At 43.3% G+C, this 20,304-nt stretch overlaps 1 protein-coding gene across 14 annotated transcripts in view; it reads left to right on the plus strand.

The window, feature by feature from the left end:
• LOC137445593 (poly(rC)-binding protein 3-like) overlaps positions 1 to 20,304 on the plus strand; it is a 618,838-nt gene that overhangs the window by 436,563 nt on the left and 161,971 nt on the right. For 11 of the 14 annotated variants that reach the window (XM_068147444.1, XM_068147442.1, XM_068147446.1 and 8 more), the window contains exon 1: positions 4,768 to 4,991. The exons of 2 other annotated variants lie outside the window; for them this stretch is intronic. The gene's annotated coding sequence lies outside the window, so the exon portion shown is untranslated. One more of the 14 variants, XM_068147434.1, reaches the window with a different exon arrangement.

Raw genomic sequence — 20,304 nt, forward strand, 5'->3', positions numbered from 1 at the left:
ATGGTGCTGCCACATTTGCAGAGCTTGATCCAGAAGAATCGAAGCACATGCTTAAGGAAAAGAATGGCATGTGGTTCATGAACCCCATAATTAGTTCCCCTTCCTAGCTCTAAGCAGTAATTAAATCTGTCACTTCTGCTCTGCTGATTCATTTATTTAGCTATTTAATTGCTCAGCTGAATACGTCTTTATCTCCGGAACTGCAACATTTTACTCAGACAAAGAAACAGTATAATCCACTACTGGTTTGGGCTTTTTTTTCCCTAAGAGCAGGGACATGTTAAACAAAAAGAACACTAACACTAGATGATTTGGTGGTGGTGTCAGTTTTCACTTATCAAACAAAACGGTGTTTAAAGGAAAGCTTCAACCAGTGCTTGAGGAGGAGCTTTCCACATATAGGCTTACTTCTCCAGGAAATTATGTCAAGGACTACAATCTGAAGTATCTGATCTCAGTCTCCATTTCCATCATTGCACTTACAGCACTTCCAGGAAATAGTAATAATTTTCTATAAAACTAGAAGTCTGACCCTGATCTGTTAGTGAATCCCCAACAGACTATTTACAAATGTTTTATAAAACATTTCAAATGGCAAATATATACTAAAATGTTTACAAACTAGACAGTACCTTTATGCGTTTTCTTTTGGAGACATTGCTTATGGAGATTGCTGTCATCTGTCACCTAGATTTATCATCAAATACAGCATTTTGGTCTGTAAAGCAAATAGCATTTTGGATACTTTTCAAGCTTACTAAGCAGAGCCCTTCTGAATACCTCCCTGTGAGACACATTACCATACATCCAGTTTTCCTCATTTTTCAGCATCCTTGAGGAAGTTGCAAGATTCATCCACCATTTCTATCCATAATTCGGAGAAGCTGCTGTAGGAAAGCAGCATGTAAAACAGTGAGGACCAGGTCAATATAGTTCAACTCAAACAGGGCCTCTTGGCAAAATTAGAAGATCTTATTCATTTTTTACACCTTTTCTTTTTTCCCTCTGTCTTTGAATGCTGATCAGAAAGTGGAAGATACCAAAATTATCCAAAATTCCAGGAGAAGGATCTCTTCCTTTTACTTATGGCATCAGTGGCTTAGTTCCACATACTCATTCATCTGCCTGGCTGCTTAGATTTTTATACCATGCACACAAGCTGGCATTTCACCCCATTAGTGACTTGTTTTTAATGTCTTGTCACTGAGTTACAACTGTGCAGCTGTGTAAATCACAGGTCATGTTTTTCCCAGGTAAGCTCATTATGCTGAAAGTCTTTGAATGCTTACCTGGAGGGGCTTTTGGTTTTGAGGTTTATTGTTTTGTTTTTTTTCCCTTCAGCAAAGGCTCTGTCCACTCTTTTGCAATGCGAAGAATGTCTACTCCTGCTGCTGTGGACACCCAGCTTGGCCCTGCTTGAAGTAAAAGCAAGAGCCTATATACAGATCAGCCAGTGGGAGTGGCAGAGTTTATTTGCTGTATTGCAATACCGTGCAAATACAGCTGGACATACCTCCAGCTGCTGGGCTGGACATCCACTCTGCCTGTGCCAGAACAGGAATCTCTGCTCCACTCTCCTCCATCCTCAGGGAGGTCTTTGTCTGCTTGCAGGCTGGCAGCTTTGGCCCATGTGGTGAAGAGGTTATTAAATTTATTAATATGAAACATGAATTATGAAAATATTATTTTTATCAATTATTAATAACTGATGAATCACCAACTTATATACATGTTCTAGTGCACGTTCGTGAAATAGATTCCACAAGTGGCTTAGTGTTATGATTATAACTTTAATTGAACTAGTTACAGACTATTTCTATATTTATATAACAAAGGGTGCGGTTCCGCCACTTGGCCACTAGATGGCGACTCGGCGGGACGCGGGCGGCTTCTGGCTATACACAGCAATATTACAATCTTTCTATGCGTCAGCGCTTACTCTGCTGGACGCGGATACTTTGAACTGAGTGCTAGTGGATGGAAAGTACGTGGAAGATATTCAATTCCCTCCAGACAATAGGGATCGGTCCTGGTCGGGGTCGGCCCATGGGGTCGGCCCTCAAAGTCGGCTTGCACGGCAGGGCGGGACGACGGGTGGCCGGTAGGTGGGCTTGGATGACGCGGCAGCAGGCAAAGCTACAGGGGTCGGCCCAACCACGGCGTTTCTCGGGGCTGATGCAAACAGCCTTGGGGAGAGAATGCGGTTGCGTTAGGCAGCAGATTCTCGTTTACTGAGCTTAAAGGAGCAGCAGGACTCTCGGAGTGGTCCTGGGTTCGGTGCTGTAGGCACAAAACAATGTCTTAGTCTTCCCTGAGATTCATAGGGCTCAGAGCGGCACACGTGGAGGCTCCTCTCCCGCTACGGCGGAGCTAGGCATACGTGGACTCGGTATCGATCAAGTCCCTTCTCCCCAGCAACTGGGCAGATCTTACCCTCGGAGGTCGGTCCAGTCCTCCGGTGGGCACAGTAGGCTCTCCCGGTTCGTACAACTGGCTGTAGCGATGCTGAGGTCCTCCCTCTATGTTTCTCAGGATGCAGAGGCTTTCAGTATGCGTGCATGTATAACAGAAGCTAACAACAATAAGCTCAATGGCAAAGGCTGCAGCTCGAGAGAGTAACTCTCGAGCAAGCACAGAGACAAAGTGAATGAGGGGGCGGCAACTTGTTTACCAACTGGGGTGATACTCAGATTCCTCGAGGCTGGGCTTGACCAATGGGCACTCTCATAAACAACTGGCTTCAGCCTATAGAAAGCGTGAAGCTAGAATTATGCCCATACCTGGTGTCAGCACAAGCACTGCATGTGCTGGGTGCGTGCAAGCCTGGCTAATGCCTTGGCTTTTGTCTTCCTCCTGGAGGAGGGGGAACTTGTCCACATGCTGGGACAAGATTCAGTATCTGGGCATAATGTGCCTTCACCACAGCCCAACAATGCTTAGTCTGTATTGTTTGTGTTGGTGTTATTGTTCTGCGTCTGTGCCCTCTGGATTACTGAGAGCTCTTTGTTAACACTAGGAAGTCTGGGAATCTTGTGGGCAGTTTTTTCTTGTAAATCTGTGCATGTGACCTTTGGACTAGGATTTTGCATGAGCTTCACTTTATTCTCTCTTTTAAATGTGTCTCTTCCAATGATCTTTGTTATGTCAGGTACATGCTTAAATTCAAGGAATTTATGTAATAAAACAGGCAAAAATAATCTCTGGACGTTGTTGAGGACAAGGGTGCTTTGAGAATAAGCCTGCATGTGAATGGGTTTAGTCTAAGGAAGCAGTGTGAAGTTCACTTCAGTGGGACAAACCAAGAGGATGGCATAGGAATGAAATGGAAAAAGTAACATTTATTTGTACTAGAAGCAAAGTTTGTTGCTGTGTTGGTGGAAACTGAACAGAGGAAACAGGCTTTTATCACAGTTCTAACAGAACATGAGATTAGTCAACAGGATTAACTAATTTTACATATGTTTGTACATAAACACGGAGAGGTGAGAGCTGGAGGGACATCAGCTGAGTGCCCCCTCTTTGCAATAATTACATTCAAAAACGTCTGTGGAGGGAATTAGGGGACAGAGACTATCTGCCTCCTCTCAGATGAACCTAACTGTAGTCATCCTGCTCTCAATGCCCTGGAAATCACTCTTTTAAAGGTACTGCAGAGCTTGCAAGCAGCCAAATGAGACCAAACCCACTCCCTTGCCTTGCGTTGCTCTCTCCATGCCCATAAAGGCAGTCCAGGTACTTGGGCAGTGCAAATTGGAGGTCTGCAAAGTGGTGCACAAGCTCCATGTCTAGGCATTGCTGGAGGAGGCATTTTGCTTGATCAAGGGTGTTTTGTTTTGATTTTGTGTTGGTTTGGGGTTTTTTTGTTGTTGTTGGTTGGTTTGGGGTTTGTTAGTTTTCAGCTCTAATTCATTGTATAGCTAGAAACCTCAGGCTGGAGTTTCTCCTCACTCACAGGGCATATACTAATATGCTAGTGTAAAGTATGTCTAAATGCCTCAGTTTTGATAAAAATGTGCCAGTCTGTATTTTATTAATATATTGATTTGTCTATTGATCTATTTGAAAACTCTTTGTAATGTTTCAATTTAGAGACATTATTGCTTATCCTATTTGTGTGATGGAGCATATCTGTGGGATTGGAAGCTACGTCTGACCAGCCCTGGTCACTGTTCTTGGTTATATAAAGTGCACAAACTTGGGTACCTATAAATATTAGCATGCAGCTGTCACAAAGGGATTGTGAGCGAGCCGCTTGGGACCTCAAAACCATAGTAGCTTGGCACCCAGAAATACACAACTTTGATGAGATACTGCAAGGTTAGGTGTTGGGGGAGAGGGTAGGAAGCTGGAGACTGCTTTTAATATTTATGTCTTTTTTTTTTTTTTTTTTTTTTCCTTCTCCTTTGTACTTCTGGCACACGTCAGGTCTTCACAATTTTATCATGTTAGGATGTGACATTCTTGGCCTTGACAGTGCTTTTGTTTGGATATTTATAGCAGCTTCTGGTCATTGTTGAGCAAAGGAGATTGTCGTGCCCTCTGGCCTTTTCTTAAGCAGATTTTGGGCAGAAGCTCCTTTCATGTGGCACTAATTGAAATGATTGGTGGAGGGGGTGCTGTGAGCGCACTCGGGCTGACTCGTGCTTATCTGCCAGGGACTAAGCCAATGAAGGGAGGGAGGAAAACCGGGGAGATGGGAGGAAAAGGGGGGGGAAAGGAGGGAAAGTGAGAGGGAGGAAAATAAAAAAGAGGGGGGGGGAGGGGGGGGAAAAGGAAAGGCTCCAAGGCTCGGCTCTGCCCGGCTCTGGTGGGGCTTCGAGCTGCCGGCCATCTGCCCGCGCAGGGCGGCGGGTGCGGCTCGGCTCGGCTGTCTGCAGCCCCGCGCAGGGCGGCGGGAGCGGCTGGCGGCACGGCCCCGCGCAGGGAGCGGCGTGGGGCTCCGGCAGGAAGCGGCGTGGGGCTCCGGCCGGGCGAGGGAGCCCGCGCAGCAGGTGCGTACCGTTGCCTGCGCAGGAAGGGGAGAGGCGAGCGGGACTCTCCTCTGCCTCCTGGACTTGCGGGGGGTGGGAGGTTTGCTTTGTTTAGAGCTTGCAGGAGCCGAACGTGCTGCTTTTGTGCGCGTTTCAAGGAATTAGTTTCGTTTCTCCGCCTGCCCAGGACAGGCTGCGGTGGGCAAAGTAATTAGAAGATTGAAACCAACAAGTTGCTGTGGAAGTGATGTGTGTGGAGATGGGGCTGGTTTGTCATCCGCAGAAGTGAGCTGCGCTGAAGTATCTGTTAGGAACTTGTCAGCTGGAAAAGTGTGGGCTTCCCGCGGGTGAGTAACCCCGCTGGAGCCTGTGGCTCCAGGGCTTAAATGCGATAATATCATCTGGCGACCAGTATGTGTCTATTCCCTCACTTTGCTGCAGCCACTCCTGGTTAAAGAGTTTCCTGCAAGTTTAACATGAAATGAGGAGAGGCCAAGGAAAAGCACGGGGTCTGTGGAGGGGTTAGAGAGGCAGAGGCAAAGAAGTTTCTGACCTACTGGAAACCAGCATCATTATCAAATGCAACCGAGTTGAAATGTTGTCCCATACTTTGGGAGCATTAGCATTGGAAGTTAACTTCTGTCTTGTAGCTGTTAATGTTTCTGGAGGCTTTCTTAAGTTTTTAAATCCCTAATGTCAATGGTTCGAGACAACAAACGTCATGCTGTGTGGTGTGCAGTAGGGGGAAAGAGTGAACTTCAAAGTGTGTTTCCGAAGCTAGGAAACAATATGGTGGCTTTATGACAACAATAGTGAGAGGACTCTGGACTTCATGCCTCTTCATTATTGTTCATGATGCTGTTATTATTTGTAAAGACAGAAGAAATTTTGTTACTGTGCACTGAAACTTACACTTTCACATCTGATACATCTGCTAGAATGTCCTCTTGCACTGGATATGGTTATGTGCAGTGTACAACTTCTGTTTGTGTTTGTGACAAACCGTACTGGTACTACTGGAGAAATAAACACTTAGTTAACACGTGTTACCAAACAATATTGTAACAGCTCATAAGTAGATTTATGGATAGCAAAATGAAGTAGTAGCTGGGAATTGGTGTCTATCTTCAAATGTTAAAAAAGAATGAATTGCTGTTAGAAGCACGTGTACCATCCTGTCTTGCAGTGGGTCTTACTCGTTTATATCTAGTTTTAAAAGTAGAACAATAGTAGGGAAAATGGAGTTGAGCAGCTGGCAATCCATTTGTTCACTTCTTATCCCTACCAAGATTCCTGGTGCGAGCTCGTGAACTGTCCCTGAGGATGGTTTGAAATGGGATCCAGGAATTTGCCATACAAAAACCAGGCGAGAGTTTTCTAAAAAGAAAATAAACTGAAAAGCTGAGGGTTGTCTACCCATGAAGCTCTTTAAAATGTCATCTATTGAGCATTCTACTCGTTGGAAAAACCTGATTGATTGTGTGGTTATTAATCCATACTTTCTGAATCTATAATCAGATGAACAAAAATATGTTTTTTACTTTCCCTACGATCTAACATGGCCGATTTCTTACCAAAGACCTTGCTCTCTCTCTCTCTCTCTTTCCCTCATCTGTGTCTATGCTGCAAAAATAAGTCCTCAGGAATATAGCTGCTTGCTTTACTGGTTCCTTCTTTATTATTCTTGGTCTCAAATTTATGCTGGTTTGAGTATTTCTGTATCATTGAACTCTCTCACCATTGCTTCCTTCAGCGACCGTATTTAAACATATCTATAGAGTGTGTACGTAGTAACATGGATATATTAATTTTGTTCTTATGGCTCAATATATTTTTCTTGTTACTACTGACAAGGAAACATGATGAATGCTCCATTAGTGGTATTGGTATGAACTACATTAACACAAGTGCACAGTCAGAAAGAAAGCTCTTTTATTTGAAAGCCTTCGCATAACTGGCATTGTACTAATAATCCTAATGTGTAACCTGCGCTGCGTATCTTCAGTGTTAGATTAGATTTGCTTTTAGGTTCTTCTCAATATGATTTTTTCATTCAGGATAACTGAATGTCTTCCAGATGTCCAGGCTCCTTGTTTCAGCCTTTGCAGTCTCTGAATGCCATGGGAATTTGCAGGGTGAAGGATGTGGTGTGCTTGGGGTAGGCATTGCAAGATGCAGCCCTTCTCAGAAACCAGCCTTGGTATTGTAGGGCATTGAGGTCTGATACTAATGTAAAGTGAAATGTGGTATTAAAAATATAAGTCAAATCCAAAGACTGCTGTGTTGGTTGGATACCCAAGAGCAAGCTGAAATAGCCCTCTCGGACAGATTACTCCCAATGTGGTGAGTGACTTTTTCAAGCCGTGAGTGGGGTGCTAGGTTTTCTGTGCATGGAGCCACTCGCCAGGGAGCCATTGCAGGGCAGGAGGCTATCATCGCTGAGGTGTGGTGGTTTGCACCTTTCATGGTGCTCTGTGCAGGGGGGAGAGAGCACAGGAGAGCCAAGGCTGAGCTCACTCTTCTGCTTACGATGGCGGGAAGGCTGGGGCTAAGCACATTCTGTAGGGACAACCTTAGAGGGACACTGCAATAGGCAAGGGTTTACCACTGTGATAGAGAGTTGTGGAGAAGCTTGCAAAGCTAATGGGGGGTATGGCTACAGCCATTGATACCTGTGGCAGAAGTCTGAAAGAGGTATTTGCAGGAGGGAAGAGATTTGGAATGGCAGATGCTATGGTAAAATATATGGTGGTCATGGCAGTATGTTTCAGGGTCAGAGGTGTGATAGAGCAAGGGGTAAAGGCAGATTGGTAGCCTTGGGAGCAGTAAAGAAACAAAGATCCCCATGTTGAACTTCAGGAGGCTTTGCAGCTGGATGGTTAACCAAGTATGAGTGGTAATAGAGTTGAGAGCTGGTAAGTGACCTCATCGTGGACTGAGGAGGAAACATTGGGCAGATCAGCCAAGGTGAGATTAGGTACAGCAATTAGAATGGGATGCAGTGGGAAGGCTTGCAGCCAGGAGACAGGGGTTGGTGAATAATCTTTAGCTTTTTGTTTTGTGTACAAGAAATCAGAAAGACAAACTATTACAGTTTAAAGCAAAACCTAAGAAACTTAAAGTGAGCCTGGGGCACTAGAACAGTTTGCTCTTGTTAGTCTTTCCCAAAGATTTTCTGTTAGTGGGGTACGCCTAACAGTTATAATAATGTCATGACCAGAGCCTGGAGAATGTAGAGGAATTCATTCTGCATTCATAGAGTTTACAAGCTCATTTAAAGAGGTCTTGTTGCACTTTTAATAACAGATGCACTTTGTCGTATTCATTTGCTAAGCACCAGACGTGCTGCGTTGCCTATGAAGCACAAAAGTAAGGGAAGCTTTGACATACCAAGTAGAACTTGGATAAAGTTCCTGAGCAGCAGCAGAAAAAGTGATGGATTCTCTGGGTTTTGCTCCTTACATTAAAATACTTTAAGGTTGGGTATTTTTCTCTTCTGGCTGCCATCAGCAATAGACGTATCAACAGGAGAAAAATGGGTCGCTTGGGTTTTAGCATTAAACAGCAAATCCTGGGCCAATAGGATTTAGCTGGGATGTTAAGGTTTATTCAGTGCATTTAGTTAATGAAGTTGGGGCGGGGGGGAGGTGGTGAAAAGAAAAAAGTCAGTGTCTGGGGTTGGGGGAGGGAATGAATTAGCCTCCTGCCACTGAGTGCATCCTGCAGTGACTCCTCCTGATTGATAGATGCTCCACGAGACAAAAAACAAGCTGAGTGAAGGCAGTTTTAATTAAAAAAATACTAGAGCAATGCCAGTTCTTCGGGATTAAAATCAAGCAGAAAATCTTTCCAACAGACATCTACCTAGTCATATTGCTGTGTGGTTTTTTGTGGAGTGTTGTGTTCATCAGCTAGGTGAAGGGAAGAGGGAGATGATAATATGCTCAGGTGCCTATCAAGTGGTCATGAAGCCATGAAAAAAAAAAATCCAGCAAGCGCAATTGTCAGTCAAGCACAGAAATCAAGTTCAGATTAACAAACTCACATTTGAGCAGTGTGTCAGATTGCTAGCAGACAGCCACGTCATCCCCAGCGCACCCGGGTGGCCCTTCACTGTGTTCATCCGTATTCTGAAGCCTTTGTGTCCCCTGCCACAGGCTGTCATCTTGTGTACACACACACTGTTCAGCGTCTTGACTGGATTTCTAAGCCCTGAAAGCCTTCAGCACAGGCACAAAAAAACAATGAGTATAAAGAATCACTATTATTTAAAAAATAAAGGGGTATTAACTGTACTTTAAAAAAATAAATAGGTTTTTAAAGTGAGGGTTAATGTATGCCCCCCCCCCCCCCTTTCTTTTTTTTTAAACTCTATTGCTCTACAGACCAGACTCCCACTCTGATCAGAGCTTGTTTTTCCCAAAGCTGTAATTGTCATGTGGAGTCTGATGAACTTTCTTATTCCATCCACCCGCTCCGAGGTTGGTGCTTGACGTCACAGCTGGATGCTGCCGGCAGTCATTGAGCAGCGATTAAGACTCAAGACAGCCCAGTGACCTCAAGAGACTTCCCTTCTGAGAAAGACATGGGCATTGATGGCAGGATTTGACTGGAACAGTATGTAATAATAAACAGCAGACTTATAAAATGAGTGAAGAGACTCCACATACTTCTCGTTCTCAGGCATAACCTAGTTGCTCAGACAACCCAGAGCATGATAAGGACGTTTAGCAGGATTTATTGCAGTCACACCCAAAAAATTAGATAAAATAGTTCACGGAAAAACTTGGAAGTGTAATTTTTGGGTTTGGGTTTTGTTTTTTTCCCCCTCACAAACAGTTTAAGACAAATATTTGCCAATTAAAAGAAGTAATTTGCACTTCTGCCTTGTTCTGTAGCATTTTTTGTGTTAGATTCACAGTATGTTTATTGAAAAATGTTAGCTATACTTACACACTAGTTTAGGGACATATCCACAATAAGAAACAAGGAATAATTTCACTAAAATTAAAGAGGAGGCAGGGGAAAAAAGCCTGGCACCACCAAACCCAAACAGAACCACTTGACTGCCGCTCAAAGCGTTAAAGCAAGGCTTTATGAAAGTTCAGCTAGATTTTAGAAAATGGGGGTGGCTGTGTCAGTGCCACAGTCCCAGGCAAGCAGCAGAAGTCTGAGCAGATGCATAGAAAGCAAATGGAGCTCCAGGGAAAGACTCCTGTGTTTGCTGGTAAGCAAATACACATAAGATATTACTGCTAATGCGAGGGTTTCATGAAATGAAACCTGAATGGTCTAAATTGTCTCAGTAGCAACAAGGGAAGCAGAATATCATCCCAGATGTAGAGCACTCTACATAAGAGTGAAGGGAGGATAGTTTTCACAGAAGTATACTTTTGGGGGTACCTACATGGCAATTAAGTGCATGGTGCAATGTCCATACCCTCTAGTCTTGTATTTATGATGGCCTATTGCCTTTGCCCCCACTGGCTTGTATTTTTGTCATCCAAAAATGGTAACACACCTATTCGGTATTTGAGCTTGATAAAAAGTAATAGATAGAATCTGAACTTTGATGACCATAGGATGACCCCTTTTTTGTGATTTCATTCAATGACCAAAAGCGTGTCCATGCCTCAAGGATCTCCTTTGCATGGTTGTGGTTGTGTGCCAGCCTCTACCCTGAATCTAGCTGCTCTGTAACATTAAACATTTTGTAGAACAGCAGCAGAGACTTTAAATGAAAAGGCTGTAAAAGCACTGGGGGTAGACACAACCTTGGTACATGCTGTAAAACCAGTCAATAATTACTGTATAGTACTGGGTTAAATACTGAAAGTCCCTAAGATGCCTGGATCTGGTGTAGATGTGCTTGCATTTGATCAAAGTGATTAAAAAGAACGCTTGCCTTTTACTGCATGGTGTACCTGTGAAAGCAAATTGAAGTGTTTTGCTCTTGGGGAAAAAAAACAAAACCAACCAAACAGAAACCCCAAACAAACTCGAGAAGACCTCATCTACTGTTGTTCTGATATGCAAGTCCAGAGTTTTCATTACAATGATGAAGATCCAGGTTTTCAGTTTCAACTCTCTTTCCATTCAGAGATGTTTATATCACTGGGTTTTGATTGAGTAGTAGGGATCATCAGCAGTTAAAAGGTTAGATTTCTCCAGGAAGAGTAAGGACTCAGGAAGACACAGGAGGACTCAGGAGGACACAGTCTCAAGCTGCATCAGGGGAAGTTTAGGCTCGAGGTGAGGAGAAAGTTCTTCACTGAGAAAGTTTTTAGCCATTGGAATGGGCTGCCCAGAGAGGTGGTAGAGTCACCATCCCTGGAGGTGTTCAAGAAGGGATTGGATGTGGCACTTGGTGCCATGGTCTAGTAATGAGGTCTGTGGTGACATGTTGGACTTGATTATATTTGAGGTCTCTTCCAACCTTGGTGATACTGTGAAGACAGATAGACTTGATTTCTCTCTTCCCCATCAGCATTTATGCTGTATAAATACAGATATCTGCTCTGCATCCCACAATTCTTACTGTGGACTGAGGTGGAGTAGAGGAGGCCAAGTGAAAATAAGAGCACTTAAGTGCACTTTCATCCTTTCAATGTTTGTAGTATCAAATAAATAAGGTACTCTGAATCCAACCCTGTGTTTTAAAACACTGCTGGATTTTGGAGGCTTTTGTTGTATAGCAATGATACATCTCTGACAACAACCTCCAGTGTGAGCTGTGATGTTGGAGCCTGCTGAAGCTGTGTTTTCCCATGAATTAAAGCAGCTCCTCAAACAGCCTCCAACACCAACAGAAATGTATCGGTGCTTGAGGGTGACTGTTGCGACCATCCCGTGCATGGTGTGTGACTCTGTGCCATGCTTCTAACCAGTGCTGGTCTCTGGTTTGTTTACGGGAACCATAACTGTTTATATATCACTGGAAGCTTCAGTATGGATTAGTTTGTTGGCGTATCCTATCATTAACTTAAAATGGGACATTAGAGTAGCTAATTAGCCTTAGTGAGTAATTCCCCCCTCTGTTTTAAGCATGCTTCACCTGTGACATGGTCACTTCAGGAATACCTGTGCCCAATACTGGCTGTGGAGCAGAAAGCATTCAGACTAGAAATGAAAATTATTTCCTTTGGCAGCTACTAAGAGTATCATGACTAAATATGATGGTAGCTCACCTGTTTTGCTTCATTTTGCTGCAGAGTAAGACCATGCCCATGACTACTTCCTCTGAGGAGCAGTTGCTGGGTAGATGAGTGGTACTTTATAGCCTGTGGGTGATACAGTTTCTTTGGGGTTGTGTGAACAGACTTTAATGTGGTTGGATGATGCTTTATGGTGTTTCAGAAATGTCCTTCTTGCTCTCTGTTTTGTTTCAATAAATGATTTTAAAGAGATAAAAGACAGTGTTGTGTCCATTTAGGCAGCCTGTCTCAATGGTCTCTTATTTTCTGATGCTGGTTTTATTCTGGAAAAATCTTAACTTCCAGACCTGCTAACCTTTTAGAGGCTTTTGTTTGTTTACTTTGGCTGGGCAAATGTAGCAGCACCACTTGCAGTGGATTACATATATATTATATGTGTGTGTGTGTGTGTGTATGTGAAATTTTATTGGTAGTCACTTCTTGACCTCAAGGTTGCTGGGAGGAGATTGCTGAGATGACATTTGGACCCTAGGCTTTGCCTTGTCATCCTTGAGTTTCATTTTGGGGTATTCTTCTCCCTGGGACCTATTCACTTCTAATCCTGTTCATTGTCCAAGAGGAAATCTCACAGCACTGTGACCTTTTCTTGCCTGTTCTATCTCCTGTTAAGAAGCAACCCTGATCTTACTTTGAGTGGGTATGTGAAGTTACTGTGGAGTTGGCAATAAAAATGTGAGACATTGCCCAAAAGAACAAGCGTACAGAAACTATCCTTTTTGCTGTGGTTTTATTACATTGGATTGTGCACAAGTATATAGGCTATTAGTGAGCTCAGGAGTGAAGGAACCACCAATATTTATCTAAAGAGTTCTAAACCACCTCAAATTCCCATAGGAGCAATGCATTGGAATGCCTGTGGAAAACTGAGGTTTCTTTTACCTTGTGACTTTTCTGCTTTCTGATCACCAGACAAGAAAGAGCTAGTCTCCAGTCAATGTTATTATTATTAGTCAATAAAGTTAAAAGTAGCAGATATCATAGAATCAATGAGGTTGGAAAAGACCTCAGAGATCATCAAGTCCAACCTATTGCCCAACACCTCGTAACTAACTAAACCATGGCACCAAGTGCCATGTCCAGTCCCTTTCTGAACATCTCCAGGGATGGTGACTTCAGCACCAACCTGGGCAGCACATTCCAATGGCCAATTATTCTTTCTGTGAAGAACTTTCTCCTCACCTCCAGCCTAAACTTCCCTTGGCACAGCTTGAGACTGTGTCATATATATATATATATATATATATATATATATATAAATAACTAAAGTAGGCAGAACTAGAGTTGCCTATGGCTACTAATAAAATGTCACCTTCATTTTAGCTCTCTATGCCTCTGAGATCATACCTCAAGATACATCAAAATCTGATGCTCCCAATGAGCATTTGATTGAGTGGATAGAGAAATGTGTTTATAAAGAATATCCTTAAAATATACCAAACAATCATTAGCTATTGCAGATGCACCTGAAATGTCTTTCATCTCTACACTGCAAATGCAATTCAGATAAATATATATTTATATACCAGTTGTTTTTTTTCCCCCCATGTGGAGCTTAGTAGATTTCTTGGCTGTGTTGATTTCAAAGATATCAATTCTGACTCCCTTGAAACATTTAAGTGGGAACTTCACAACTGCAATTTTTAAACCTGGCTAGCAACTTTCTAAAGAAAATTGCTGTTTTCATACTCCATTAAAATCCTTACCTGCTTTTGTTTATAGAATTTGGGCAAATCAAGTAAAATTTGTGCACATATTTGCCTAAGCTTAGAAGGGAATGTGCTTGCCCTGCTACCTCTGTTTTCTGAGAAAATTCTGGGAAGCATCTCTGTTGCTGGAAATGGTCACAGAAACAGCTGAAGTAGGTTTTTTAATAGTAATTTATTTTTTTAATAACAATTGCAGGTTTGTTTTGGTGGTGGTTGTTTTGGGTTTCTTTTGGGTGGGGTGGGGTGAGGATATCCACAGAGTGAAGCTACTCTGGACCTGCAAATATGTCTAAACCTGCAGGCAAAACTGTCTTCACAAATCTCATCCTCTGACTTTGGCTCAGGCTGTTTTCGGCTGCAGACCTCCTTTCAAGAGCTTATTAGTCAAAACCTGAAAACTATACAGACATCTCTTGCAGAAATCCAATGATCTGTCTAATGATCCTCAAAACTCTGGGCAAATCCAGAGAAAATGGGGTGTACTTGCATGCTTTTCATTGGGAATTTATCAGAACAGGTGTTGAATGGATAGGAGTAGGCTACAGTAACAAACTGCAATGGGTTTGCAGCTGTAGTGGTTTGAGCCTTAACTGAGAGTTAAAAGCTCAAATGGGGAAAAGGCTGAGAATCTCTTCCCCACTTTCCCCCCCCACCTCCTCCCTCCAAACAGGGAGAGGAGGGAAAAAAAAGGTAAGGAGCAAATCCACTAAGCAACAATCTGGAGTCAGCTTGGAAGTAGAGAGGCAAATAATTTTTTTTTCTTCAAAATATCTATATATATATATATATATATATCAATAACAGGGAAAAAAGGTTCACAAGGGCAAGGAACAAGAATGGATGGGAGAGGGATAGAAAAAGAATAATACAAAACCAGTCTGTCTCTGAGGAGGCGCAGAGGCAGCAGGGAGAAGGATCAGGTCCGGCCACGTGGCTGAGGATCAGGAGAGCAGCTGCAGTAGCTCTCATCCAGCAGAGGCAGGAGCCAAAAAGGAGATCCCACAGCTATGAGGTCCTGCTTTTTTTATACCCTTGCTGGGCAGGGAGGGGGGAGTGGAACAGACTCAGCTTTCCCAGGGGGGAGACGCCCTTCAGGGAGTGTAAAGTACCCGCAAGCCCTCCACCCTGCTTTCTTCTTTTGTTTTCAGAAAAAGGTGTTAACCCACCACAGCAGCTCATGGTGTGAGACTAGCTTTCATGTCTGCAGCTTTGAATAAGTGCTGCTCGTAACAGTTTTGCCTTCACACTTTTCATTAATGAAAAGGACTTGCTGAAGGTATTTGTTCAAATTTCTTCTTCATTTATTATGTGTAATCAAAGAAGCATGGAGTTCATTTATGCTAAATTTAACCTCGCAATATTATTCAATTAATACTTAGCCATTAGTTTTGTGTAAGCACTGTGCACCTGAGTTTACCTACCTACTTGTGGCTTGTATACGCACATACTGACTTCATGACAGAAATGGTATTTTAGAGGGGATTCTGAGCCATAAATATCTTCTTCCCTTTCTCTTCTTTGTCAGCCTGACGTGATCTGCTTTCTTAACCAACAATTCTCTTAGATTTGTAACCGTAGCCATATTTTGATACAATTTGCCTGGTTAGTTTTTGCAAATTGGAACAGCTGTTTCTCTATTCCACTTATCTACTACCTTTTCTTTTGGACAGACTGTGCAGAAGAGAAAATAAAAGGCTGAGCTGGAGGTAGCCCTGTCCTGTTGTAACATCTAAGGAAGGCATTGAGGAGGAAGAGATGTCCACAGAGGTCCTGACAAAATTTCTCCTCTTTTATTCTGTTGGAGCAGATTTCTGTCTAATTCCCCAGGGCTTCTTGGCTCCTCAGTGCTTCTGCATCCTAGGAATATACATCTTTATGATGGCACAAAGATGTTACCAGCCACTTCTGTTGACTTGGGCTGCAAGATGGCATCACATTGTAAAAGCAATAGATGGTATTGCCTCAGCTCATATCTGACTTAAGATTTATTATTTTTTTTTTCTCCCAAGTGTGGTGGATTGAAATTTCCATCCCAGCATTAACTTTGCCAGACCAGCCCAGTTGGAAGCAAATGAAAGCTGTGTTTACAGGCAAAACTATAATCTACAATGGAATGCAATGAATATGGACAAAATATACAGTATTTACAATATTTACAGGTATTTACAACTGATAAACAGCACAAGACCCCCCCCTGGTCAAAGACCAGGGGAAGCAACCAGCTTCTCCCTTTCTGCCCCTTCCCACCCCCCTGTACAAAAGAAGGGACAAAGGAGCAGAGGAACCTTAATATCAAAACAATGCAGCCAAGGTCAAGGAGAAGTGAGTTAGTATCTTTCCCCAAGTGAAGAAGCAAGAAGAGAAGAACAATTGTTTTGGTACAGCTAGTTTTAGTGATTTATTTACATTTTACTACTTTTCTGCTCAACATGTGTGAAAAACTTTAAAAGCATAGCCTAAAACTACCACACCAAGCAACAAGTATTAAGTGAAGAGAAAATGGCTTCAGTTTAGAGGTTGAGATTGGATATGGCAGAAACTTTCTTTACCAAAAGGGTTGTCAAACATTGGAAGGGGCTGCCCATGGAAGTGCTTGAGTTGTTAGCACTGGAGGTATTTAAAAGACATGCAGATCTGGCACTTGGTTTAGTGATGGACTTGGCAGTGTTAGGTTAACATCTGAACTCAATGATTTTAAGGGTCTTTTGCAACCTAAATTATTCTACGAATCCAAGATCCATGGAAACTGTTTTTGCAGGCTCTGTCATCTTCCCTCATCCATTTCTTATGACTTTCCCTCCTCTTTTCAGAAGATACTCTGAGGTCTAAGGCTAGACAGCACCTTCTGTGAAAGTAAAAGAAGGAAGAGGGGCAAAAAAAGGATTTGAAAAAATACCTTGTCTCAGTCATAGGGTTAGTAGAAAGAGAGCAAGAGTGATTGGTCCAAGGAATTAGAAAGGGAAAGGGAAAGTCCTCGCAGTATATTTGATTAGAAAATGCTTAATTTGGCATGTGAGTGTCTCCAAAGAGGAGATACTATTTTAAATGCCATGGGAAAGGTCTAATGGTTAGTATGGGATTGCTACACTGTTGGGGGTGCAGGTGGATGAGAAGCTGAACATAAGCCACCAGTGTGCACTTGCAGCCCAGAAAGCCAGCCAGAGCCTGGGCTGCATCAAGAGGAACATAGCCAGCAGGTTGAGGGAGGTTATTCTCCCTCTCTGCTTCACTCTGGTTGGACCCCACCTGGAGTGCTGTGTCCAGTTCTGGAGCCCCTATTACAGGAATAATCTGGAGGTGCTGGAACATGTCCAGAGAAGGGCTACAAGGATGATCAGAGGGCTGGAGCTCCTCTCCTATGAGGACAGACTGAGAGAGTTGGGGCTATTCAGTCTGGAGAAGAGAAGGCTCCAAGGAGACCTTATTGTGGCCTTCCAGTATCTGAAGGGAGCCTACAAGAAAGCTGTTAATGGACCGTTTTAGGGTGCCAGGTAATGATAAGACTAGGGGGAATGGAAAAAAAAACAGAAATGGGTAGATTCAGATTGGATATTAGGAAGAAGTTCTTCACCATGATGGTGGTAAGGCACTGGAACATGTTGCCCAGGGAGATGGTGGAAGCCCCATCCCTGGAGGTTTTTAAGGCCAGGCTGGATATGGCTGTGAGCAACCTGCTGTAGTGTGAGATGTCCCTGCCCACGGCAGGGGGTTTGGAACTAGATGATCCTTGAGGTCCCTTCCACCCTTAACCATTCTATGATTTTGTCCCCACCACCACTTCTGCAGGTGTATGGACTTTTGGAAACTTTGTATTTTAATTTCTACCCCTATGGAACATTAGCAGTGAAATACCTACATATTCTAGGCAGGCACTTCCTTTCCCCCCGCCCCATATTCAAAACTGTCTCAGTCCCAGCACTTCTAATGCCAGCTGAAATGGGAATAAATGCCACAAGAGGTGCTGCAGTGGCATGTGAGCAGTCTTGGATGGCATCCAGTGCATCTGAAACTACCGTGTGAAGTTTGCACGTTGGCATGTCTGCATTGGTGAGGGGTGCTTAATGGGATGGAACAAGTAGGCTTTGGTTGGTTGTTGACCAGTCTTCCCTAGTACACAGTAGTGTGTTGTCTAGTGTGTCCAGTGTACTGTAATAGTACTGTAGGCACAAATGTGTGATGTAAAAATAAAATTGATTAAAAAACCCCACAAACAAGCAATGGAACAAAACCCCCCTCTGTTTCAGCAAAGGGCACTGTGTAGCTCCAGTTACACTGTGATTGTGCCTCTTGGGTGTGTTGATATAAAAAAAATCATTGTACTAATGTTTGTCAGCAAGCAGACTGCAGTTGATTGTCTTTCTTGTGTCATGGCCATGTTTATGGGCAAAGGAGTGTATTCTGTGAGCTTTCATGACAGCTGGCAATCAAGTAACAGAATTTTCCCAAGATGTGTGCAGCAACAATATTAAATATAAAGAACTTCTTGCTTGGCTCTTCCTAAAGCCTTTGGGAATCAGCTGGATTTTCAGACACACAGTGATCCAAGGTAAAATGCTGATGTTTCATGAATCTAGTAAGCAGTTTTATCTGGTTATGAGTGTGGTGTGTCTGGAGAGGAGAAGGCTCCAAGGAGACCTTATGGTGGCCTTCCAGTATCTGAAGGGGGGCTACAAGTAAGGTGGGGAGGGACTTTTTAGGGTGTCAGGTAATTATAGGACTAGGGGGAATGGAACAAAACTAGAAGAGGGTAGATTCAGATTGGATGTTAGGAAGAAGTTCTTCCCTATGAGGGTGGTGAAACACTGGAACAAGTTGCCCAGGGGGGTGGTGGAAGCCTCATCCCTGGAGGTTTTTAAGGCCAGGCTGGGTGTGGCTATGAGCACCCTGATCTAGTGTGAGGGGTCCCTGCCCATGGCAGAGGTGTTGGAATTAGATGATCCTTGAGGTCCCCCCTTCCAATCCTAACCATTCTATGATTCTATGATGTGAGAGGGCAGTATTTGCTAATGCTGTCTAGCAAGGCCTCCCTCCACCCTTGGCTCACTCTATAGTTGGTGCAGAGAGGAGAACCTCCAAGCAAAGCATCTCTGAGTTGCTTATCTCAGGAGTCATTCATACTCCCCTCAATACTGCTAGGCTCAAGTTGCCCCCTGAGTATAAGCTGACTTGGATACGTCAGTGACAGAACAAGAGGACAGAGTCTCAAGCTGCACCAGGGGAGGTTTAGGCTGAATGCTAAGAAGAAAGTCTTCACAGAAAAAGAGATTTGCCAGGAATGTGCTGCCCAGGGAGGTGGTAGAGTCACCATCCCTGGAAGTTTTTAAAAAGAGACTGGATGAGGCACTTGGTGCCATGGTTTAGTTGATTAGCTGGTGTTGGGTGATAGGTTGGACTTGATGATCTCTCTGGTCTTTTCCAGCCTGTTAATTCTATTCTATTCTAAACTTCCCCTGGTGCAGCTTGAGACTGTGTCCTCTTGTTCTGTCACTGGGTGCCTGGGAGAAGAGATGAACCCCCACCTGGTTACAACCTCCCTTCAAGTAGTTGTAGAGAGCAGTAAGGTCTCCCCTGAGCCTCCTCCAGGATAAACAACCCCAGCTCACTCACCCTTATTACTCCATCTTCTGGTATTCAGTAGTCAGCTTCTGCTAAACTTATTCTATGTGTCTAATTCTGCTGTTTCTCTTCCCTTGAATAACATTTAGCACCTTTCAATTCCCTCCACAGTGGCTTATCTGTGTGAAATAGCTCATACTACTGGTGTCTTTTATTGCTCTTGAATGAATGCATGCTAGAACTTCAGAATTAGTACGGAAAGCAGTTTGTTCCTTGATTTTTCAAATTCTTCTACTCATCCATACTTAAGGACTTGGTGCTGATTGTTTCACCACTCATAGTTTCTTACTCTTCCAATCGAGATTTCTCCTTGGCATTAGTGGCCACATTTCAAATTTGCTTCCAGTCTAGCCTAAACCAGAGATTTATTTGTTTCATTACCTATTGAATTGTTGCTGTAATATTGCAGAAATGTTGTTATGCATGGTTCTGGCTGATGTTTTATCACAATTCAGGTGAAAAAGGCAAGCTGGTTTTAAAGTGTGCCTGCTTCCTCCCTTTGGAGGTAGTTGTCAGTTTCTGGCAAATTCATTCTGCTTGCTGGCTTATGGTGGCTATTTTTAAAGAAACAGTAATTTTAAAGCATTAATTGCTTTAAGATTAGTGCCCAAAATGAATGTCATTAAGTAGTCTAATCAACCAAGTGTGTTCCCTTTTGAAGTTATGAGTTACCGAGATCTGGGAGAGCAGTCTTAGTCCTGGAGAGTTGAAACACTGTCCTGCTGTTCCAAGAGAAGCCCAAGGAAAGGGGACTTGCTGCAGAAGTTACACTGGAATTGGAAAATAATGGGATTTGGG

This window comes from Melanerpes formicivorus, unplaced genomic scaffold (genome assembly GCF_026170545.1).
Source record: "Melanerpes formicivorus ecotype bairdi unplaced genomic scaffold, bMelFor1.0.p_v2 SCAF_15, whole genome shotgun sequence".
Classification (NCBI taxonomy): domain Eukaryota; kingdom Metazoa; phylum Chordata; class Aves; order Piciformes; family Picidae; genus Melanerpes; species Melanerpes formicivorus.